This window comes from Sciurus vulgaris (genome assembly GCF_902686455.1).
Source record: "Sciurus vulgaris genome assembly, chromosome: 14".
NCBI lineage: Eukaryota > Metazoa > Chordata > Mammalia > Rodentia > Sciuridae > Sciurus > Sciurus vulgaris.
Genome location: NC_136475.1, coordinates 80863469 through 80884953, shown reverse-complemented (window position 1 = coordinate 80884953; position 21485 = coordinate 80863469). Strand labels below are relative to the sequence as shown.

The 21485-nt window shown below is 46.7% G+C and overlaps 1 protein-coding gene across 1 annotated transcript in view; it reads left to right on the top strand.

Annotated features, from left to right (window-relative positions):
- Nucleotides 1-21485, top strand: part of KLHL29 (kelch like family member 29) — a 283806-nt gene that overhangs the window by 13473 nt on the left and 248848 nt on the right. The window lies entirely within an intron of this gene.

Here is a 21485-nt window from a genome sequence, read left to right as displayed (position 1 = left end):
CTTGGTTAATGAAAAGAAATTAGAGACAAATGTATGTTATGATGAAGCATGTAAAAACAGAGGACATAGAAAAAAGACAAAATATAACTGTGGTCATCTTTGTACTTTTAAAGTTTCCACTTTTTAAAAAATAATCAGCATGTATTTCTTTCTGGGAAAATCTAACTTACCTAATCAGGGAAAAAACCCTGATATCAATAGTAAGGCTAGCCCTGCTGCTTCTCTCCCCTCCCAGGGTGAGTCCTGTGTGTTTGCGTACATGCCCACATTAATGCTCATGAGAAGAGAAGAAGGGCAGGTTGTAACATAGAAGAAATTTTAAACAACCAGTTTAAAGGGGGAGAAGAGCAAAATAGTTTTCATATAATCCCCTATAAAAAATGTCCCTCAGAATGAATCTCAGACTCTCCTTAAAAAATAATTCTCTCAGAAATCTGCCCCCAATTGGGCCTCCTGTAAGAGCCAGACTTGGGGCCTTTTATAAAGGTGGCTAAAGCAGGCTTCAAACCGCAAAAGCTTGCCTTGTGAAACACCATGCCAGCATTCTCAAATAACTGTGCCCCCAAGTGGTGGCAAGTACCTGTAAATTACATCCAGCAAAAAGGCCGCAAATAACCAGGCCCTGGACTTCAGAGTTTGAAATTTAATAATACTGATGAAAATAATAATATACCTTTTAGAAACACAAAAGAGAGGGGAGGAAGAAACTGTGTGTGTGTGTTTGCAGAAGAGAGAGCGGAAAGACAAGGAAGAATTTTCTCGATGTTTACCTTCCTGGTGCCCCTTCCAGAAAGGGTGGCCGTGTGTGTGTGTGTGTGTGTGTGTGTGTGTGTGTGTGTGTGTGTGTGTGTGAGTGTGTGTGTTGTTTCCATTTGCAAAGGGGCCTGGCCAGAAGAACTGGAGGGAAGTGTGGGCAGAGCCCTCCCAAGAATTCGGAAGACTTGGCGCATCTTTCTCAGGAGCATCCTCGATGCCTTTGATGGCCTGCTCCTCTGCAGCAATAGCTCCATGATAGTCCCCTTGGCAGTCTGCCAGAGGCTGTAAGCGTACAGAGAATTGTGTTTTAATAGAAGGCTTTACCTCTGATACAGATTTAAAATGAGGAAGAAACTTTCGAACCTCCGCCAGAGCAAAATGCATTTTGCTTCCTGTGAAATGCAGGTGATTACAAGCTCATCTTACATAATTTTATTATTTTCAATTGCTGCCCGTCAATCTCAGGTGATGGGTTCCTGGGAGCAGAAAGGAGGCAGATTCTGGGTGATGATTAGGGGAAAAAAAAAAAAAAAAAAGTCACCCAGTCATTATCAAATCGCACAGAAGTTTAGAAAAGAGAATAATTATCTTTGTGACGATGCTGTTGAAGATCTTTAGAACTTGCTAACTTAGACGTGCAGAAGTGAATTGAGGACTGCTTAACCGTCTCTTGGAAAAACGCATTGCATGTTCGCTTTAACAAAGGGTTGAGGTTTGAGACTTTAAAAAGAATCTTTAAATCTAATAAAGGGAGTCTCTTGAATAATCACATTTTCAGATGTCTGTGATCCTACTGAGGTGGTCCACTGTCACGCCCACAAGAGGGCATTTTCTCATCAACTACTGCAAAAATGATTTGTTTTTAAAGGGAAGCTAAGAAGCCTGGGGAGAGGAGAGTGTTAATGGGAAGGAGGAGATGGAAAGCTGCTTGCAATTGAGCCTTAGTCTGCTTCCACTTAACATGTCCTGCCCGTGTGTGCGGCGCAGGAGCCAGTGCTACCGGCCAGGAATTTTGCTTTGTGTTTACTTGCTGTGTTTTTAACGTCTTATTCCCACAATGACTGGGGACCAAAGGAATCCTTTACAAGAGTTGTCTCCAGGCACAAGATACCCCGTGCCAGTATGTAGCTGACCCCATCGATAACTTCAGTGCTGAACTTGATTTTCTCAGATTTTTAAGACCGGCCAGAGTCCAACAGCACAATGAGCCCACCACCTTCTCCAGGTTCAAGTTCCTTCCTTGATTTATTTAGCAAATACATACTGAGTACCTACCCTGTGCCCACACTGAGCCTGTCCTCATGGAGCACACAACCTCTATCAGGAGATTCCATGGAAAAAAGGGAAACAAAGGCATCCTGGAGGGTAATTTACATCATGATTAAAGCTGCAAAGAAGAATAGCCATGTTGGATTGAGCAGTTAGTCCTGCTTCTCTGATGAATAACAAATGATACTCTAATTTTGCTCAAGTGGAATCAGTATTATTTGGTAATAAAGTAATAAATTCTTCAAAATTCTCTTTTTTTCGAAAGTTGTAATGTCTCCTATTTTATGGGCCTGAAACCACTATGAAAAAAGAAGGAAGCAACCGGCAGCTGCCTGCTACTTGTTTGTTAAATAACACTAAAGCATTACCATCTACTCTTTATTCCTTCATTTCAAAAAATAATACATATGTGTCAACAGATTAGGAAGGATATAATCTCAGAATATAGGAGAGGGAGATTAATTTTGTTTGGGGAAAGTGGCCACACCGTCTGAGTTGTCTGGGTTCTCTTGCACTGTGAGGATTTCCTCTTGAGTTGGTTCTGATCAGAGGCCAGCAGGCCATTGCACAGGTCATGATACCATCAGAGCTGACCCAGGCACCAGGCCACACAGTGATGGGGTCTCTGTTGACACCAGTTCTGCCAGCCTGCCCATTTCACAGCCATAGTAGGGGAGACCTAAGAGCACGAGGAGACTTGCCCTCACCTGGGGTTCCGCCATCCTCAATGGGGAGAACTGGTAGGTAGAAAAGGGTCGTGGGATTAGAACAGGTGACTTGTTCATTTCTTAAAGTTAATGTGGAACATATTTTGGTAATTGAAGCAATATCCCCTGTGTAAAGTTTTCAGGCATAAACCAAGTAATAATCTCTAACAAACCTATTGTCTAGAATGACTCTTGTTAATGTTTTATTGTATTTTCTTCCAATCTTCTTCTGGCTTTGCATTTTTTTAATAGTTGGGAACACGCTGCACATGAAATTTTGCATCTTGCTTTTTCACTTAAGTATACATTGAATATTAACCTGTGTCATTAAAAATCATTCTTAACCGTTGCTGTTGAATGGCTGGGTGGTATCCCATGGTACATTCCCATGGATGCAAATTTTTCTCTCCTATAACACTCTTGTGGTTATTCTTCTATATCATTTTTGGTTCACAATTTTGTTATCAGACGGAGCTGCCAAAGCCAGCTCTGAGAGTAATAGTGGGCATGTCACATTATGCACCCAGGTCTCTGTCTATACATGTCAAATGAAAATAAGAGTAACAAGCTCATAGGGTGGTTGTGAAAGCTGTATGACGTCATGTTTCAATAGAGTTCTGGAAATAGAATCACCAAGGCTTGATCTTTTAAAAATTATATAACTCTCCAATTATAAAAATAATGCTCTTTATGGAAAATTTAAAAAAGAGAAAGAAAACCTTGCATAATCTCATTACTCAGGGTTGAAAAACAATTAACATTTTAGAATCTATTATTTGTCACTTCAGCAGAATTTAGATCACACTACATGCACATATATATCATTTGTCTCCTGCTTTTTCTCCCCCTCTTAATCTTGTTTCGATTTTCCCTTGTCATTACTTATGCAGAAACATTCTCTTAGAAAGTTGTATTTCATTATATTCTGTTATATTAATGTGTCATGTATTATTTAATTTTCTGTGGTTGGATATTTAGATGATTCAGTTATTTGCTACTATAAAATAACATGGCAGCAAGATGTTATTGAACAAGTATCTGTGGACATTTTGGATTATTTCTTTAGAGTTTATTCCTGGAGCTGGTTATCACCACACAAGAGCTGGAGATGTCGATCTGTACTACTGTGTTGCCCCTGGAAGACTCTGCTATTTTACTCTCCCACAAAGAGTATGGAAACACCCATTTTACCCCCACTTGCGCTTGTGAGAATTTTTTTCTTCAATTGTAGCCTGTTGGGTGGGTGAGTAATGGTATTTCCTGGCCTCAATTTGTGCTTCCTTGATTACCAGTGGACCACAGCATTTGTTTCTGTGTATATCGACATTCCTGTCCTTTGCCTCTTCTTCTATTTATATTTATCTTTTTTCTTATTGATTTGTAAGAGCTCTTTATGCATAAGAGGATATTAACCTTTCGGTGTAATGTTGGAAATATCTTTCCCGTTTGTCATTTGTCTTTTAAATTTGCTTATGATTTCTTGGCTACATAGGAGCCTTTATTCTCCATGTCCTGTCCATCAGTTTGTGTGTGTGTGTGCGTGTGTGTGTGTGTTTGTTTTTTTTTTGTTTTGTTTTGTTTTTGTTTTTGTTTTCACTTTGACGGTTCCTCTTGTTTTTATGCTTAGAAAATCCTTCCTGTTCCTGACTTAGATATCTGTACATTTGCATTTTCTTCTCCTTGTTCACGATTCATTTTGTAGATTCGACTTTTTATCCTGTTCTCTCATTTTGTTCTAAGATACAAGAGGAATTTAACTTTTTCTTAATAGCTCATTCTTCTAGCTCTGTTTAGTGAATGATCTTTTTTCCCTACTGATTTGAAACATTCCCTCTCATGCACTAAATTCTCGTAAACTAGAGTGTGTTTCAGGCTATTTATTCTGTTCCATTCTGACCTAGTACTAAACCACCTTGTTTTAATTACACATGCTTTTCTTTTGTGTTTTAAAATCCAGTAGTACAGATCATCTCTGTTATTATTTTCTAGGACTTTTTTTTTTTTGGCTACCATCTCTGGCACATCTAGTATCCCAGATGAACTTTGAAATCATTTTTGCCAAGCTAAAAAATACCATGTTGAGTTCACTTTACACAATATCTGCCTGATTAGATGATAGCTATAAATTGAATTATAAAGAAACGACATCCATCTACAATATTGAGTCTTTTCATTCAGGAATGTGTTCTTCATTTACTTACTCTGTTTATTTGAGTTTACTTTTATATCTCTTTGTAAACATCCATGGTTTTCTTCATACAAGCTCGGCACTGTCCTTAAAGACACCATTCCTAGATGTTACATGGAGAGAGAGTGAGATCTTTCTGTCCCACTTTCCTTTCTAATGAGTTATTAATGAAAAATAAAAAAGCTGTTAATTTTTGCATATTTATTTTGTTTCATCCAGGTTACTGACCTTTCTTATGTATGGAACAGTTTTTCAAGGCTTTTAAAACTTGTAGATTATTTTACTGAATGCTTGTATGTACAACCCATAGTGTTCAGGACAGTTTATATTATTTTTAAGAATCTTCATTGGGGGCTGGGGAGATAGCTCAGTTGGTAGAGTGCTTGCCTTGCGTGCACAAGCCCTGGGTTCGATCCCCAGCACCGCAAAAAAAAAAAAAAAAAAAAAAAAAGAATCTTCATTGATTTGGAGGAAGATGGCATCTCGTTATGTCTTATACACCATTTCAATGAAATTTCTTTTGACTCTCAACCTGAGTCCTGGTGATACGGTTTGCTTGGGGCCACAGTCTCGGCATGCATAATGCTGGCTTGTAGGCCTCTTCTGAAGCAGGAGGCAGGCCTGATGGTTCTGAAGGGCTGAGGGGAACAATCTTCAGACAGGTATTTAGGGTTCACAGCCCTGCCTTGTGGGCAGAGTGAGAATAATTTGAGAGTTAACTGTAGACACATGCCCGGACTGATTGGGGAGAACCTGCTACTGTTGACCTTGGGCTTGACGTCACCCAGTTGTACACTCGCAACCAAACAGACTGAAGAACCAAGCAGTCTCTCCTGCCCTGGTGTTGCTCCCTGGAGGACACCTGAGACGTCCATGTGCAGCACAAAGATAACCTCACAAAGTGAGCAAAAGAGAAGAGACAGACCAGCCAGAAAAACAACTGGAGTGTGGAGGCACTTCAGTCTCACAGCTGTACCCAGATCACATCATGCTTTCATTTTCTCCAAATGAAGGCCTGCTCTCACAGTCATGGAGAAAGGAAGGCTTTCTCCTACCCCGGTTCTCTCTAGCATATGGCTGGAGGTGGGGGCGGAATCTCCCCACGTCCCCACACAGACGGCTTGTGAACGCACCGACCGTGTGCATTTCCTCTGTTGGACGAACAACTCATCTTTTACTCTTTGCTTTTTCTGCCAGTTTGGGAAAGTTGTTTTTCTCCCTCTTGAAAATCTTCCTCGGAAGAAATATGTTGCCATCAGCAATTCCTCTGTGTTGTAACTGTCTCCTGTGAAACCAGACTGGAAGGCATAAAAGTCAAACCTATTACTCGTGGTTCAACAAATATCTGAGTGCTGTCTGTGTGCTGGGCACTGTACATGGTGCTAGAACTGGACAGTGAGCGGAAGCGGACTGAGTTCTTCCCCTCAAGGAGCTTCCAGTCTGGTGGGGGAGGCAGATGTTTATTGGGTAGTATGGACACCGTGCAGGAAGATAGGCAGGGCTGTTACAGGGAGCCTTGTCTCATCTTAGATTCAGGGAGTAGGTGGTAACTGATCTGAGATTTAAAAGAATTGTTAACACCTGGATTTAAAGGGAGGGGTGGGGCAGGAATGATGGGTTCCCGGCAGAGGGGGAAAATGTGTAAAAAGAGAGCATGGCACGTTCACAGGAAGGCAAGAAGGCCAGGGAGGCTCCCGGTGAGGAAGCAAGAAAGAAACCAGCCAATGTGGCAGGGAGGCACCGTGCAGGGTCCTGTCGGCGACATCAGGGGTCTTTGTCTTAATTGTAAAAGTACCGACTGACTTTGGTGGTTTTGCAAAGATGGTGCTTGCTGCAACATGGGTACTCCTGAAGAGTGCCAAGGGGGAATATGGTGTGCAGCTAGCAAGGACTACGGGAACCCAGGAGACAGTGGACGGCAGCTGTGGGCCAGGGCCATGAGACAGGGAGGACCTCTGGGCAGCCCAGGGGTGGGCCAAAGATGAGGAAGCAAAGGAAACAATGTCTCCAGCGTGGCAACTAGGTTCCGTTTGAGGAACTGAATATGGGCAAAGGTACGACTGTAGGCCCTGGAGATGCTGGGAAGGGTCAGGTGCGTTGGAGAAGATGGAGTTTCATTTAGAACCAGGTGTGAAGGCTCCTGAGACACGGTAGCGGTGACAGGTAGCCCGTTAGATGTGTGGTTCTTGCCTAACGGTGAGGTCAGGATCAGAAATGCACATTTTAAGGAATCGTCCACATTCCCTCCACATTAGGGAGAAGAATGTTAGTGGTTAGGGACAAGCTCTTGGCCCCTTGACCTCCTAGGACCTCTTGCCGATTCTGGCCTCTGCTCCTCTTTCCCAGATTGGAGGAGGGGATTTCCTGTGTATCTCCACCATGTGCTGCCGGAGTCAAGGCTGAAGGCCATTGAAGGGGCATAAACAGAGAGGCGGCATGTCCGAACAGTCCCATCTACACACACTTGTTTACTCTCAGAAGTCCCCCTTCAGGGGAGTCCCTGAGTGCAGGAGGGAACCTGGCAGTCTCTCCCGCCCCTTCCCTCCTCCATCCTGAGCCTTCCTTTCCTCCTTGCAGTCCCTTAGTGCTGAACCAGGAGCTTTTAAATGCACTGCCCAATGGTTTTGTTCCATGGGCCAAGAAGCAAATTGTTTTCTTAAATTCGAGATAATTCATGTGCCCGTACATTGACTAAAGATGTATCAAACTGCTGCTGAGTGCCAGGTACTGCAGCGCGGATAACAGTGGTGCAGGAAATGTGGCCATGCCGGCCTCCCAAGGGCCTCTAGTGTGGAAGGCAAAAGACAAAACAGATGAGATTATAAGGCTGGTGTGACAAATACAGAAAAAAGCGGCATGTGGAAGATCTCCTGCAGGTCAGAGGAAGGGGGCCTGTTCAGTGGATTAGGGAAAGGGCTGGGGATGTGTGCCATGTGGCGTGGGGTTGGGGGGCAGGGGGGAAATTGGGGCACAAGCAGCAGTAGGTATTTGAGAAGTGAGTGTTTTCCACAACTGGAGTACAGTGTGTGTGTGTGTGTGTGTGTGTGTGTGTGAGAGAGAGAGAGAGAGAGAGATCAGAGTAGGCTTGGGGGCCAGGTGAAGAGTCATGGGGGTCTGTGCAGGGAGGGAGTGCCAAGATGAAGAGTGTCCAGATAAAGCAGGTCCTCGAGAAGAGTGTGAGGTCGGCCAGATTTCCTTCTGCTGTGTGTGCCAGAAGAGCTTTCTCAGCCTCATCCCTTCCTGCTGTCAGGAGATGAAATGAGACAAAAATATCCTTATTCTTCTTGCATTGGGAAATGAAGGCTCGGACTGGAATTTTAACAGGTACTGCTGGTTCTGCCTTCTCTGCTTCCCAGATGTGAAAATGGTAACTCCCAACATCAGCTATGTGGAATGGTTGGTTTTGAGGGTCTCCTTGGGCTCTTTGGGCAAAATGGAACCAAGATTCTTTTTTTTTTTTTTTTAATTTATTTATTTTGATTCATTGTACACAAGTGGGGTACACCTGTTGTTTCTCTGGTTGTACACGAAGTAGAGTTGCACCATTTGTGTAATCATGCACGTACATAGGATAATGACGTTTGTCTCATTCTGTTATTTTTCCTTCCCCGGGCCCTCTCCCCACCCCTCTTTTTCCTCTATACAATCCACCCTTCCTCCATTCTTGCTTCCCTCCCACCCCCCATTAGGTATCATCATCTGCTTACCAGAGAGATCATTCGGCTTTTGGTTTTTTGGGATTGGCTTATCTTATATCTGATATTCTCCAACTGCACCCATTTACCTACAAATTCCATAATTTTATTCTTCTTTATGACAGAATAATATTCTATTGTGTATATATACCACAGTTTCTTTATCCATTCATCAATTGTAGGGCATCTAGGTTGGTTCCACAATCTGGCTATTATGAATTGAGCTGCTGTGAACACTGATGTGGCTGCATCACTGTAGTATGCTGATTTTAAGTACTTTGGGTATAAACTGAGGAGTGGGATAGCTGGGTCAAATGGTGTGGAACCAAGATTCTAATCTGTGTCACTCAGGCTGGTGCTTGGGTCCAGTCATATAATGAATAACCTTTGGAAGAGCCAACATTTTAATCATGACTGTTTTCCTACCCACATTGTCACTGGCATGACCTGTGGTTCTCTTTAGGTGTGTCTCACTTCTAGGCTCCTCAGGAAACGTCACAGGGTTCTGACCTCAGACAGAGAGACTGGGTTTCCTCAAGCACTTCTGAATGAATCATTGAATGACCAGTCACACACGCCTGAATGGCCTCAGTTTGTCAACAGTAGAGGAATCTCAGAGGATGCATACAAACAAGTCTGTGCCATTACTCTGAACTCAGATCCAACCCTGTTGGTGATCCCAGGCCCGGTCCCCCTCAGCTCTTTCTTGACTATCCAGCCCAGCTGTCTGTGAGCACTGAGGGACAGCAAATGAGGAGAGGATTCAGCCTGACCCTTGTTTATAGGAGGGTCCACCTTGCGGTGTGGACCAAGTCTCTGTACAGCCGAGGAGAGGAAGTGGGGCATGAGGATGGCTATCTTGGGGGAAAGGGGTCTGGGACACACCCCACCCCCACACTGAGGGCGGAGCTTTGAGAATGGGTAGAAATTGCCATGGACAAGAAGCATCTCCAAAGGTTTTCCAAGCAGCTGGACCCAGGCAAAGGAGTTTCACCGTTTCTTTCAGAATCAAATCAGCCTGCGTTTGTTTGACAGTCGAAGGAGGTAGTGGGTGCCCAGCGCAGGCCAGGGTTGCTGAAAGCTTCACCAAGGTTGCAGGTGTCCCGTGAGTTCTGAGACTCACTTCCCTCCTCCTCAGGGGGTTCACAGCCTGGTGCCCTTTCACAAATGGGAAAGTGGCTGGTGTTGGGCCTGTCAAGGGAGATGGCTGAGCTGGGCTGACTCAGGCGTCCTTCTCTCTCTGCTTCTGACTGTTTGACTGTTTCCAAGTCACCTTTAATGTTGTAAACCACTGCTTGTCACTTTGCCAAATTCCTGTGCTCTTACTTAAGCGTGATTCACGCACTGGATGTTTTTGACATTTGAAGATTACTTGGTTCTTTGGGCAATTTTCTTGTTTGCCTTCAAGAAAATGCCTGCAGTTCTCTATTTCATGTGGGGGAAAGGTGAGGCCTAGGATGCGCATAATGAACTGGTTGAACTCTGAGGCATTGGGCCCAGTGACTTGTGGGATGTAGCTAAGACGTGAGGCTTTTGCTGCTTACTGCAAGGACCTCGGTAGCTCCTCAGCCTCGTGTTAGGGTTCATTTTTAAGTAAAGATAATTCATCTGAAAAAATCAGCATTGATTTTGGCCAGATGAGCCCATCTTGGTGCAGAAGCCAACCAATGGGGCCAGCCGGCGGATGGGGAGGCACTTGAGGGGTACCAGGCCTTCCATTTCTGGCCTAACAATGCCCATATGCTGTATGATTTTTTTTTTTTTTTTCTTTGTGGCAAAGGGCTGGTCATTCCAGATCCACAGATGTGGTTCTCACAATATTGTCCTTTCCACTCTGTTGAGCTAGGACTGCCATTGCCAGGGACAGGTTAATTAAGAATTCATATAATCATCCACTTGCTTGTTAAGATCCATCTCTCTCTCGCCCTCCTTCTCCCCTCTCCAGTGCCAGACTGAGCTAACACCACTGGAGAGACAGACAAAGAATGACCTGGTCCCTACCTTGGAAGAAACCATTGGCCTCATGGAGAAGACCCTAGATTCATGACTGGGGGTGGTCTGTCTCAAAATATTTGTTCCCTTTCCCCATTAGTTCCCTATTTAAACTGCCCATCTCTCCCCACCAAAACCTAGTGCTGACCTTGGTATTGGAGCCTCTAAGTTTGTCCCTGGCCACCCTCCCTCCTTTATTTGGTCTCTCCTTCTTTCCCCATAGGTTTGGTGGGACGATTAGGTGCCCTACTCTGGGGCACCAGCAAGGAGGTGATGAACTGAGGTGGTCTTTGGTCAATACAAAGTAATTTCACTTGACGAATGATCTGCGACCAGGCTGCTGTTCCGCAGCCATCTGTGAGTCCCTCTGCCCTCCCAGCTGTGTTGTTCCCCGGATGGAGTCCACTCCACTAAAGGACCGGAAAACAGAACTCTTGAAGAAAAGATAAAGGATTAGGGATAATTTCATTTCACAAGAAAGAGGCCTAGGAGGGACTTAATTGTCTTTGAAGGATCCTCCTGTGGAGGACAGAGATGAGTTGTTCTCCATCTCACTGAGAAAGAGAAGGCAAAGTGGATCTCAAATGAGTGAGCAAAATTTCCAGTTAGTTAGGGCCAGTCCCCTGTGTGGAGGGCTCGGAGAGACTGGGCAGGCAATGTGGGTGGTGCTGGAAGGTATTTTCTGGGAAAGAAAACATTTTAAAGCAAGGAACTAACATGGACAGCAAAACTCTGAGACCGGATAGGAGAGGTCACCCAGGGCGGAGGAAGCAGGAATGGATGGCAGGCGAGAAGTGGGTGGGAGCACCTCAGCTAAAGGACAAAGTTCAAGGAGGGAGAGCAGCAGGGAGAGAGGGGCAGGAGAGGACAGCTTTAGCCTTTACTAATGGTGTGGGGAGCCATTGGTGAGGCTTCACCCTTTATCAGGGGCTCCCGGTTCTGTTTTATGGCCCTCTGGAGAAGCAGAACAGTCCAGCCCCAAACTCCAGTCTGCAGAACCTTGCCTGTCTTTGACTGGTCTGCAGCCAAATGACAAAAATACAGACACTGTGAGTTTTTCATAGAACTGAATGCATTCTCTTTGAAGTTGTCCTTTATTCTAAGATTATGATCTATCCATAAGGATTCTTCGAAGCAAGCAACAGAAACTAATCCTGGCTAACTGAAGCAAAAAAAAAAAGGGTTGTTTAAAGGATAGGCGGCAACCCAGTGTCTCCAGGAAGGTGGAGATCGAGTCTGGAAGGCCACATGGCCAGTCATGCCCAATCTGACCTAGGGAAGCCCCTGCTGCTACCCTGCTGGTCAGACCTCCAGCTTGTGCCACCAAAACAACAGCTGCAGACGGAGGGAGCCGCTGTCTCAGTGACTCCTCTGTGTCACAGGCATCTGGTAAAAAGTGTGTGTCCACAGTCCAGTAGTGCAAGGGAGGCAAGCGGGCCACCATTTTTAACTTGAATTAGAAGGTGGGCTTTGCCTTTGGGGAAAAGGCATTCCTAGACCCAGGGCAGGTGCTAAGAGCCAAACAAAACAACTGGACATTTTGCTGGGTCTTCCCACTCTGTGTGTGTATGTCTGACCATGTGTGTGTGTGGGGGGGTGGGTGGGGGGGTTAAAAATGTCCTTTCATAAAGTGAAGCTGACTGTTTATTTGATGTTTAAAACATTATTGTCACCATGCAAAATATGAACCCAACCACCCATTATTTGTCCCCAGATGTTCTGGAAGTTTAGTAGTCCATGAAATCCAAAGACTGGGACTTTCATGCCAGACTACCTGGGTTCAAGTCCCAGGGCTGCCACTACCTAGGCAAATAGACTTGTACAAGTGACATAGCATTCTAAGATTCCATTTCTGGGTAATAAAAAGATGTGCAATAAAGATAATAATACTCCTCAGGGTTGTGGTAAGCAATGAATAAGAAAACACAGATAAAATGCATAATCAGCAGTCAATAAGAGATTAGTGACACTGTTGGGTTGAAGATAGAAATTGATCAAAACAGCTTTCCAGGGCTAGGTGCCATCGCCCAAGCCTGTCATCCTAATGACTGGGGAGGATGGCAAGCTCAAGGCCAGCCTCAGCAACTTAACAAGACCCTATCTCAAAATTAAAAGTGCAGAGAATGTAACTCAATGGTAGAGTGCCCCTGGGTCCTATCCCCAATACAAAAAAAATTCAACAACAACAACAACAAAAACAGCTTTCTAGAGGCAGATCCAAAATTGCCCAGGACAACTTAGAATCAGTTCTTGGCCTGTTGGAGATACACAAAAGCAGTAATCGGCCCCTGGGGATATCCAGAGTCTCTGGGGAGCCATGCGTATTTCTTCTCTGTTTACACCTGTAGGCTGGAAGGAAGCTGGCGTCTTCCCAAACACTGACGGATGCCGGATTCTGAAGCCCTAACCCACAGAGCCCCACTTCCAGAAACACACCCGGAGCTATCCAAGCTCTAGCACCTGGGGGGATTTGGTTTGCTGAGCATCCCCATTCCCCAGACCTCCACCTTTGTCATGACAGACAGTAGGAGCTGTATCGTCCTCTCTAGCTCCAAATCTCAGTATCCTCATCTGGAAATGGCAAACGACTGACCAAGGTCACTTGGGTGTTGAGTTGGTGGCAGAGGCCAGCCTCCAGTCCAGTGTCTACTCATGCAAACACAAGAGAGGCTGCAGAGTTACAGTCCAGGCAGAGACTCCAGGATCCTTCTCTCTGTGGGGTTCATGTCCTGACTTTCAAGATGTCCCCAACTCTCCATCAATAGTAACTCGTAGATCTGTGGCCCATGAATTTTTTTGAAACTTTTCTGGAAGAGTTGGGCAGAGGGGTTGTGGTGTTGTTGCGTTGTTGTTGTTGTTGTTTAACGTACTGCTGCCTGTTGGCAATGGAGAGTATCTCAGGATGTTGCCCACTAAAAATGCTTCGTGGCCCTGATGCACCCAGCCAGGTTCACTTGTTCTCACTCTGCATATACTCACTTGAGTAAATTTCTGTGTTCTCAATAAGGTGGTTTCCAAGTCAGCATGTTGTGCTGACCACAGCATCCATGACACTGACCCGCGGAGGGTCATCTTCCCTGGACATCCCTCAGGCACCTGCATTTCAGTCCTCCTGAAATGCAGCTCAGCCTGTCTTCCAAGCTCCACCCCATCTCTTCCTCCACCTATGCTCCTATCCCATGGCTAAGCCATAAGCCTGGGAGACTTCTAGAACCCTCCTCCTTCTGCCCCCCAGACCATGGTCTTCTTCCTGACACTGCATCTGACCTCTCCTCTCCATTCCCATCAAGACCCCTGCTTGGGTTTAGGCTGCATCTTCTTGTATTTGGCAACAAACCCTCCCACCCTGAACTTGTCCATGCCCATTCATTTTCCGTCTGTAGGCAGAATGGTCTACCCAGAGGATAGACAGCTCTCTGCCAGAGCCACCCTCGGAAGATATGCGTTTGTTGTGGCATGCCATGTACAGTTGTACAGGGAAATGACAGTGAAAAATCTGCCTGTAGTGTCACCCTCAGGTGAGGACGAGTCAGACCCATCTTTTCCTGCTCTAGGCTGTGTCTTCCTCAAGGGCAGGGTCTGTCATAACAGCCCTGTCATCCCAGTGGCCAGCGTAGTCCCAGCCTGTCTCAGATGCAGCACCCCAAGTGTCCAAGGAAGAGGAGAAGGAGCCCACATCCTCCACAGTGTGGTCCTGCCTGCTCAGTGTGGCAGTGAGCTTCCCACGGGAAGGGTCTTGCCCTTCCAGCCCACCCTCTTCCTGACTCCCCTTCCCACCCAACTAGGAGCCCTGAACAGAGCCAGGACCTGGGTCGCAAATGGGACGGAGTGGGCAAGGACTCTGTTAGGAGCCCCCTGGGAGGGTATGTCTCAAGGCTGTCAGTCCCCAGCTGGATCTGGAGGTGGCTCCCTTCCCCCTCCTGTCCCTTGCAAGCACCCTGCGGCCTATGGAGGGGCCTCACAGGAAGCTGCAAGGGGCCAGCCGATTGAATGCTTTGGTTTCAAAATATTAGGCTTCAGTATGATTAAGTGCCTTGGCATTTCTGAGCTAGTTTACAGTAATCAGGCATTTGTTAATGTTCACTTTCTCCTCCATGGACTGTTGCTGACACAGGAGCTTTCTTTGTTGATTAGATTTTAGCCTGCGCTGAACAGTAACCAGCGCGGGGTGGTGGGGAAGCGCGGACTCCAGCAGCTACAGTAATGTGCAGAACAGAACAGGGATGCCGACTCTGCTCCTTGGAGACTCTGTTAGCAGCATGACCCCTGAGTCTCAGTTATTTCATCTGTGAGAAAGGGCCAGTCATGTCTCCTACTTCAGGGTCATTGTGGGGATTAGAAAGGAAAGCTGAGGGCTTGCCTCATGGTATGTGCTTAATAACTACGTATCCCTGTTTCCCTACCCCTTAGTGCCCATGTTAGGTCTGACTTGTTGGAACATCAGTTCCACGAGGGACCTGTGTTGGGCAGCTTTCCATTACTATGACAAATACCCGAGATAATCAACTCATAAAGAGAAAAGGGTTATTTTGACTCATGGGTTCAGAGTTTTCAGTCCATGGCCAGTTGACCCTGGCCTAGACAGGTTGCTCATTATGGGGGGCGGGGGACATGGTAGAGCAAAACTGCTAATGTTGGGGTGGAGAAGAAGAAAGGTTTGGGTCCCACTGTCCCCTTCAAGGGTATGACCAAAAGACCTTCCACTAGGCTCCTCCTCTTAAAATCTCCACCACCTCCCACGAGCACCAAGCAGGGAACTGAGCCTTGAATACTTGGGCCTTTGGGGGACATTTAAAATCTCAACTCTAGCAGGGCCTGGTGGCATTTTTTTCAGGGTCAGGGAATCTCTCAGTAGTAAATGGACTTTCCTTTTCTTTGGTCTTGTAGTCTAAATTGTCCTACTGACTAAACTAAAATGGTTGGAGTCAGAAAACTAGCTTCTAGAGTCCCAGGCTGGTGTGATTCACCCAAAAAGAGCAGCTTCTTGAAGTCCAGCTTGTGACTTGGAAATTCGATCTCTGCCCCACTTGACCCCATCAGAACTGTCCCATTATTCTCTGTCTTCTCTCACTCTCTCAAATCATTTTTGCTCTTGTCTGGAGCCAGGGAGGACAGAGGCCAGATGAAGCACCATCCTGATGCTTCCCTGGGCTGGAGAGACCCATCTGGGGTGGGGACAGCCGCAGCTCCATTCGCTGGATGCTCTCCTTGCTCACACTTTATCTGGGGCCTGACCTGGGCCAGAGTGACCGCACAGGGCTCCTTCCGCTCTGTCCCTGCTGCCCTGTGCTTGATTCGTCTCCCTTTGGTCACTCTGGACTTGGGCATTTTGTGTTATTTTCAGGACATCGTCTCAATTTCATTCTAGAAGTACGTCTTTGCTCTATTCAGAACAGGTTTTTAATTGCCCTTTCCCAGAAAAATGTTGAGCAAAGTGAGTGTTGAGGAGGACAGTGGGCTTCATGAGGCGTCCAGCTCTGAGTTCAGCGCCAGAGGCAGCACATTCCAGCACGGCTGAAGAGCTCCCGGCAGGCTGCTCTTTGCAGGGCGGCGGGTTTTCCTCCTCCCTGCAGGAGATTCTGTGACTGGCTCATAGGTAGTTTGTTGAGAGGAGAAGGACTAGCGTGAGTCAGTTGTTCTGGGCTTGGAGTTCCTGTCCCCACTCAGCTATTGACTGCCTGGATGACTTTGCACAAGTCCTTTCTCCTCCCTGGAACACCGAGGCCTCATCTATAATGCTTCACAGGGGCTAGATCACACTCTTCAGTTTTTTCACCTCATGAAACATGTGCCGAAAAACACATTTTTCCACACACTGAGATGCAGGCTTCTCGCGGGTCCCGCCTGGGTTCTCTGCTTACCCAGGCAGGGTCGCAGACTCACAGGTCAGCACGTGGCGGGTAACCCATCGCCTCACCCCCAGTGGGGACCCTTGGGAGTAGTTGCTCACCAGATGCCTCATGGACACCCCAGCATCTGTCACATAAAGCCAATTCCTCAGCCAGTTCAAAGACGTCCACTGCTGGACCTCACCCAGCATGTCGCCGACTCTCAGTACCCAGTCCAAAAGGTCTTCAAACTCCACATCACGACCATCTCTCGCCTGAAATTCTTGCTGCCAGAGGCTCCTTCGGGCAAATGGGTCAGAGGCTCACATAAGCTGTGTCAGAGAACAAGGCCTTTTCTGCGCACAGCAGAATCCCACAGGAACTCAGGCCTGGCCTCTCCAAGGACAGATCATCCTGTTGGTATCCCTCTGCCGCCTGTGGGCATTCATGCATCTTTATCCCAGGGCTCTGCAGACGAGGTGACAGCTGCTCTCAGCCCGACTTTTCCTTTCATGTCTTAGTTATGTCGTTGCTGCTGCCCACTGATGGTTAATGTGTATTATTTGGTGTAAATTCCCAAGGAAGAGAGAACAGTGGGCTTCACTAATGGCCGCTGCCCCATGGGGCAGAGATCTTTATGCCGAGGCGTCTCCTTGAGTGCTTTTGGGACTGTGGGCTGACCACGCTGGGGTCAGGTCCACCTCTGGTCCCACCTATGTCTGCCCTTTGTTGGAGGAATGGGCCCCTCTTCCAGCAGGGTGCTCTGGGTGGGGCAGACTCCTGAGGCCTCATGTAAGACTCTTCCCCTGACCATCCCTGCACCTTCATCTCCCCAACCTCCAAGCCCCACAAGAATCCTAAGTCCAAGAAGCCCTGCCTGGCCTCTCCTTTTCCTTTGACCCTAGCGAGGCTGGACCAAGCCCCACACTAGATGCCTTTGCTAACATTTTCTCCTTTAATTCAGTCCTCACCACAGCCCTCTGAGAAATGGGTATCATCAGTCTCTGTCTTTACAGATAGGGCAGCAGGGGCTTGGAAAGTTTTTGGTGACACTCAGGGGCACATCCAAGGCTCGAGCCCATCCTGTGACTCTGTCCCATGTTCTTTCCATCCTTTGCCTGTTGAACGGTTTGCTCTTTGCTAGACACTTGCTGGAGCCATCTTGTGGCACCACTTGGGGCCCTGGATCTTGGCTTATGGTTTATCCGTTGCTGAAGGTGCACGCAGTGGGGTCAGACAGGGTGGGCAGCCTCTGGCTTACCTGTACGATGGAGGTAGATGAGATCAGATTCTTGCAGTCGCTGCCTCTCCTCTTGTTCCCTGCTTGGCTCCCTGCTCCCGAAGGGAGAATAGGAATAATTTCTAGTACAAAGCATAGTCTGCTTGGCCTGAACGTTAGGGAGGAGGTTTTTCGCAATAATGAATATCTGTAGTGTGTCTGAGTGTGCATGAGCATGCCTGTGTGGGTGTGTGTGTATGAATATGTGGCTGTGTCTCTCTATGTGTGCGTGGGGGTGGGGCAGGCAGGCAGGGGCTGTGCCCTGAGCCCCTGACAGATGATGCTGTGCTCCTCCAGGAGACTCTCATTTCCCATTTGTTTTGTGCCAGGAAAGAAGGATCCAGTCACTCGCCCACACCTCTGTCGGTAAAATGCCAACAAGCCATTTATGTCCCTGTTTCTTAGAAAATGAAAAACTCAAGTCATTCAACAAAAGCAGCCTCTGAATGGGCCTGGTTGGCTGGCCTTTCAGGACCTTGGGGCTGGCATCTGAGAAAGGAGGCCCCACCCAGAGGAGTAAGCAGAGTCCCCTGGGGGCCACAGGCTGTGGGCTCCAGAAGTGGCTGCATGTCCAGAGAGCAGTGTCGCTGCTCAGGGTGCCCAGCCTGGGCCTGGGGATATATGGGAGGGTGGGGAAGAATTAGGGAAGGCTCAGCCTGGGACGGGCTCATTCTGCTGGGCCAGAGCTGTGTAGGAGCCGGCACCAGGGCCTGATGGGAGGACCCACACTGAAAGCCCAAAGCGTGAGAGTGTGTTAGGGGTTGAAGATGAGGGGCTCTTCTATGGGAGAAGCTGACACCCCCTCTAGCACTGTCCAGGGTCAGGTCCTCCTGGATGTAGGTGGAGTAGGCCAGATCTGAGTAGGATTGGGCTCCTCACAACCTCAGTGTGAGACTGTAGGTCTCAGTGAAGGTCCTGGGTTTGACCAGGTCTGAAGAAAGCTGCTTGGGTCTTGGGAGGAGTTTTTTGCCCACCTACTTATTATTTCTTTTCTCTCTGGAATGTAAGAGGCTGTCTGAGCCTCCTAAACTGCCAAGTGGGCAGGGGTGGGCAGGCTTCCTCTGGGCCTGTGAGACACCTGCCTGCCACCATAGGCGCTGTTGGCAGCATGCTCAGCCTGACCGACTGACCTGCCGGGCCAGTTCCTCATGCCCCAGGCTCCCCTTCACACAAGGGCTCCTGCCTGCCCTGGCCACAGAGCAGCTCCATGGCTCTCATACTTACATGTTCTGTGAGAACTTCCTAAACAGATGCACAGCGGATGCTTTTTTCCTCTCCAATTCTCAAAGGACTTATTGGACTTAAATAATGACTCTGGACTCATGTTTCCCTCAAAAGGAAACGGCCTCTGTGATTTCTGCAGTGTTGGATTCCTCTACGGCTTGGGGGGGTCTGTTGCAGTAGGGGTTGGTCAGAGAGGCCTAGCCTCAGAGTAGGGTAGGGGTTCCATAGGCATTCCATTAGAATGCATCTGTCACTAGCTGGGGTATGTGACCAGCCCCTCTGGGGCTATGCTTGAGCTCAGGGGCCTCCTCCACTTGGAGCATCCTAGCCAGGTAGCCCCAGCTCTGGGTCCCCCGGAGTGAGGGTGCTGAAGGTGCTTATGAAACAACAGCAGCACATCCTCCTCCCCGAGGAAGAACGCAGTCTTATCCCAGGTTTTCTGCAAGTTACAGTGGATCCCAGATATCACATTCCCAAAGTGCATCCTTCAAGTCCGCTTTGGAGCCTCGCACCTTCTAGAAGCTTCTAAGACAGATCACTGCTCAGACCTCTCCCCTGCCCTGCTCACCATCCGTAGTAACTGCACTGATGGGTCCCCTCTCCCCTTGCTCTCCGCCTGTGCACAGCCTCACAGCCTCATGGCCCTGACACACTGCCCACTCCCTGAAGGACGAAGTCACTCTCACAGCTCCTCCTTTGATGACAGCACTATTTCTTCTTCAGGGTAGGTCACCCTAACCCCATTACTTCTAGAATACGTTCTTGGGGTTTAATACTGTTAAAGTGGAAAATGCATCAGATTTGAAGAACATAGTTTAAGACTCAGTAAATATAGTTTCCCCTGAAATGGAACTTTGAGGGCTTTGGGTGTGCATGCGCTTGTGTATGTGTGCATGTTCGTGAGCAAATGCAGTCTCACTCACCAATCTATCACTTTGGTTCACTTTGACTGCTATGTGCTGTTCACTGTTTTTATTACTTGACACATGTAGCTTTATTTGTAATCATAGTGAACCACTTTGCCTTTACAAAGCGACAAAGACAAAGGAAATATTAAGAACATTTATGTTAAGACACCCCATGTTAATAGGAGCCGAAGAATGATAATTCTGCAAATTCACCTCTAGGTTATTTTTACCAGATCCATAAGTTGCTGTCACCTGCCTTATATAGGTCATCTAAATGTCTTTAGTACATCAAATGAGAGGAATAGGGAAAGGGGTACAGGAGGGGAGTAAGATGATAACAGAGATAACCAGCTGGCCTTTGTATTGATTGGAAAAAATTATAACCCAGCAATGTGTTATTTGGAAGAAAAACTTTCAAATCTCTGAATTCTGCTTTATCTTATAACTTAGATAGCATATGAACTTTGCAAAAATTCTACAGTTGATTTTTCTGAAGCTCACAATGCATGGATTCTAAAGATCAAGTCACAAAAAAGCAGTTTTGCCTATTTTTGAAGCTGATGCACCTAATTAAGTTTCAATTATATTTCAAATATATGTTGATCCCAGAATCAAAATGTCATTTTTTATTTGTCAACAAATCTGTCTTTCCTTGCATAACTGGTTTAAAGGAAATGAAATGTTATATGCCACTGGTTAAGAGGAAAAATGTTGAAACATGTCCTTCTATATAATGAACATTATTAAAAATTGCCTTTTAATACTCATTTAATATAATCTTTGAATAATATACTCATATAAAATATTTAACTTAAAATCTTTTTTACCGTAAGCCATGCAAAAATGATAAAATGACTTTTTTAATTGTAGGAGCTTTATGAAATTATAGATTACTGTGAAAAGAGTTCATTAGTCAAAACCAGGATTAGAAATACTGATCTAGAAACCCAAAACCCAGGGGCTCACAGTAGGGAGCAGTTCAAGCGAAGAGAGGAAAGGAAGAAAAGTGAGAATAGGGACAGAATTCCTGGCATGGTAGTGGGTATGTGGCTTCTTTCTTGGGCTCCAGCAGGTAACCCTGTTGCCCATCACCTGCCAGACCCAGACTCAGCTTCATGTGCCAAAATCTAACCAGATGTGAGAACACTTATTGATGTTCTTTCCTCAAACACACTCGCCATGAAAAGCACATCCTACAAAGAACATAACCCCAACCCCTGTCCTGTATCTGCCCTGTTGTAGGGGCCAGGAGCGAGCTGAAGCCACAGATGGGAGGAAGTGATGTCTCCCCAAACAGTGGCCCATCCCCAGCTAAGCTGCTTTGCCAGTTTGCCTTAGATTAGATCTGATGTACTGGGTGCAGGCGAAGTCATTTCCGAGAACTGACCGTCACATGACTTGGCAGGACAGTTGCAGCTGGGCAGGAGTTCATCCCCTGCACTGATTCCAAGAGAGGAAAGGACCCTGGCACTCTGGTCATCCGGGCCAGTTCTCTCCCTTTTAGAGGAGACAAATCAAAAGCTAGCGTTGGGAAGAGCTTGTTAGGGGCCTCCAGGCATCCCAAGTGCCTTCTTCCAGTGAACCTTTGAGACGGGTCTAGGTCAATCATGTGTGCGTTGAAAAGAAACTAATCACAAAG